Below are 3959 nucleotides of genomic sequence, written 5' to 3'. Positions count from 1 at the left end.
CTTAATGCCTAGGATATGTACCTGTTGGTGTCTCCTTAATGCCTAGGATATGTACCTGTTGGTGTCTCCTTAATGCCAAGGATATGTACCTGTTGGTGTCTCCTTAATGCCTAGGATATGTACCTGTTGGTGTCTCCTTAATAACTAGGATATGTACCTGTTGGTGTCTCCTTAATGCCTAGGATATGTACCTGTTGGTGTCTCCTTAATAACTAGGATATGTACCTGTTGGTGTCTCCTTATTGCCTAGGATATGTACCTGTTGGTGTCTCCTTAATGCCTAGGATATGTACCTGTTGGTGTCTCCTTAATGCCTAGGATATGTACCTGTTGGTGTCTCCTTAATGCCTAGGATATGTACCTGTTGGTGTCTCCTTAATGACTAGGATATGTACCTGTTGGTGTCTCCTTAATGCCAAGGATATGTACCTGTTGGTGTCTCCTTAATGCCTAGGATATGTACCTGTTGGTGTCTCCTTAATAACTAGGATATGTACCTGTTGGTGTCTCCTTAATGCCTAGGATATGTACCTGTTGGTGTCTCCTTAATGCCTAGGATATGTACCTGTTGGTGTCAGCTGACAGGAAACACACAGATGTCCCACTTCGTTGTGTCAGCTGACAGGAAACACACAGATGTCCCACATCGTTTTGTCAGTTGACAAGAAACACAGGTATGTCCCATTTCGTGGACAAGCCTACAAGATATCCTTTGTCCATTCCCTGGTTTTGTAAACACACATACCTACAATGTTCCTGGTGTAATTGTGTTCTCTTCTCTGTTACGGCCTGTGATGAATCCCTCTGTGATGAATCCCCCTGTGATGAATCCCTCTGTGATGAATCCCTCTGTGATGAATCCCTCTGTGATGAATCCCCCTGTGATGAATCCTCCTGTGATGAATCCCTCTGTGATGAATCCCTCTGTGATGAATCCCCCTGTGATGAATCTCTCTGTGATGAATCCCTCTGTGATGAATCCCTCTGTGATGAATCCCTCTGTGATGAATCCCCCTGTGATGAATCTCTCTGTGATGAATCCCTCTGTGATGAATCCCTCTGTGATGAATCCCCCTGTGATGAATCCCTCTGTGATGAATCCCTCTGTGATGAATCCCCCTGTGATGAATCTCTCTGTGATGAATCCCTCTGTGATGAATCCCTCTGTGATGAATCCCTCTGTGATGAATCCCCCTGTGATGAATCCCTCTGTGATGAATCCCTCTGTGATGAATCCCTCTGTGATGAATCCCTGTCCTAACATATAGCCTGTGTTTTGTACGTCTCTCTGTCATTGCTCAACACTTGTATGCAGTTGGTCCAACTGATAAGTATTCCAGTTTCCCTCCAGGCACCACCGACAACTCAGCAAGAACAGAAATAAAACAACACGCAGGGCTAGTCGTCAATGCCCTACTATTCACTATATAGTACACTACTTCTGACCAGGGCCCATAGCGATCTGGTCAAAAGTAGTGCACTATATAGGGAATAGGGTGCCATGTTGGGATTCACCCAGAAATAAAGAGAAAACATCTCCTCCGAGGTATTCAGTTGAAGTGGAACTCCAAAACATCCTATTGCTCCTGACACTGTTTTGGTCGTGTTGAAAAGATCCCCTCATCTCTAAAATCAATACTTCGTTTTTCATCTGTCCTCAGGCCTATTGTGTGTTGTAAGGGTGGTTAACCAAAGGCCACATCTCTTTAATGTGTGTGTGTGTGTGTGTGTGTGTGTGTGTGTGTGTGTGTGTGTGTGTGTGTGTGTGTGTGTGTGTGTGTGTGTGTGTGTGTGTGTGTGTGTGTGTGTGTGTGTGTGTGTGTGTGTGTGTGTGTGTGTGTGTGTGTGTGTGCGCGTGTGTGTGTGTGAGGGGTCAACTTGAAAACATTAAAGTCAATCCTGTTGCAGATCTATCCAGGCTACATCTCAAATGCCACCCTGTTCCCTAGTGCACTTATTTTGACCATGGCCCATAGGGGATTAGTGCACTATATAGGGAATAGGGTGCATTTGAGACTTTACCCCATGACCTTTACCAGGAGATTTGTGTAGTGTTTTGATGATGAGAAAATCTCCAGACATCAATGGTGTTTGGAGTGGAGTGGGTAGCCTATCAACATCAATTGGATGTGGTATTGGTATTGACTTCTTCTCAGTCTCTTCAAGCAAGGCTTTAAGCTCTCACACACTTGTTTTCTTCCCTCCTTCTCACATCATCAATCTTCCCTCTGATGTCAAACAGAGTTCACCAGGAAATATCATTAACTAGAATGTGTCCATCCAAAATGGCACCCTATTCAATACATAATAGCAGTGCACTACTTTGACCAGAACCCTATGGGATACACTAGGGCTGCCCCTGGTCAAAAGTAATGCACAATGAAGGGAATAGGCAGCCATTTGCAACCCAGATAAAGGCTTGTTGTCTTCTTTCTTTGGTGTAATTAGCCGTCAGTCATCAACGCTCTCCCCTCTCATCTACTGAAGACTCTAGAACATTATGAACATTCTCCCCTCTAATCTACTGAAGACTCTAGAACGTTCTCATCTACTGAAGACTCTAGAACATTATGAACACTCTCATCTACTGAAGACTCTAGAACATTATGGACACTCTCATCTTCTGAAGACTCTAGAACATAATGAACATCTCATCTACTGAAGACTCGATAACATTATAAACACTCTCATCTACTGAAGACTCTAGAAGATAATGAACACTCTCATCTACTGAAGACTCTAGAACATTAAGAACACTCTCATCTACTGAAGACTCTAGAACATTATGAACACTCTCATCTACTGAAGACTCTAGAACATTATGAACACTCTCCCCTCTCATCAACTGAAGACTCTAGAACATTATGAACACTTTCCCTTTTCATCTACTGAAGACTCTAGAACATTGTGAACACTCTCCCCTCTCATCTACTGAAGACTCTAGAACATTATAAACACTCTCATCTACTGAAGACTCTAGAAGATAATGAACACTCTCATCTACTGAAGACTCTAGAACATTTTCAACACTGTCATCTACTGAAGACTCTAGAACATTATGAACACTCTCATCTACTGAAGACTCTAGAACATTATGAACACTCTCCCCTCTCATCTACTGAAGACTCTATAACATTATGAACACTCTCATCTACTGAAGACTCTATAACATTATGAACACTCTCCCCTCTCATCTACTGAAGACTCTAGAACATTATGAACACTCTCCCCTCTCATCTACTGAAGATTCTAGAAAATTATGAACACTGTCATCTACTGAAGACTCTATAACATTATGAACACTCTCATCTACTGAAGACTCTAGAACATTATGAACACTCATCTACTGAAGACTCTAGAACATTATGAACACTCTCCCCTCTCATCTACTGAAGATTCTAGAACATTATGAACACTGTCATCTACTGAAGACTCTAGAACATTATGAACACTCTCCCCTCTCATCTACTGAAGACTCTAGAACATTATCAACACACCCCTCTCATCCACTGAAGACTCTAGAACGTTCTCATCTACTGAAGATTCTAGAACATTATGAACACTCTCATCTACTGAAGACTCTAGAACATTATGAACACTCTCATCTACTGAAGACTCTAGAACATTATGAACACTCTCATCTACTGAAGACTCTAGAACATTATGAACACTCTCATCTACTGAAGACTCTAGAACATTATGAACACTCTCCCCTCTCATCCACTGAAGACCATAGAAGAGAACATTACAGGGTTTCCATCATTGCATCCTTCACTAATGATACAGCCCAGCCACATAGAAACCCTGGAATCGCAATGCTCTGAATAAATCTCTGCCTACACGGCTTGACACACACACACACACACACACACACACACACACACACACACAGCTGGACACATTCCAGAATCTTCTTCTTCTCTGCATTCTAAACGACTCTGTGATATTCTGAGGCTGCT

The sequence above is a fragment of the Salmo trutta genome, unplaced genomic scaffold (assembly GCF_901001165.1).
Source record: "Salmo trutta unplaced genomic scaffold, fSalTru1.1, whole genome shotgun sequence".
Taxonomy (NCBI): Eukaryota; Metazoa; Chordata; class Actinopteri; order Salmoniformes; family Salmonidae; genus Salmo; species Salmo trutta.
This window is presented reverse-complemented; position numbering follows the sequence as displayed.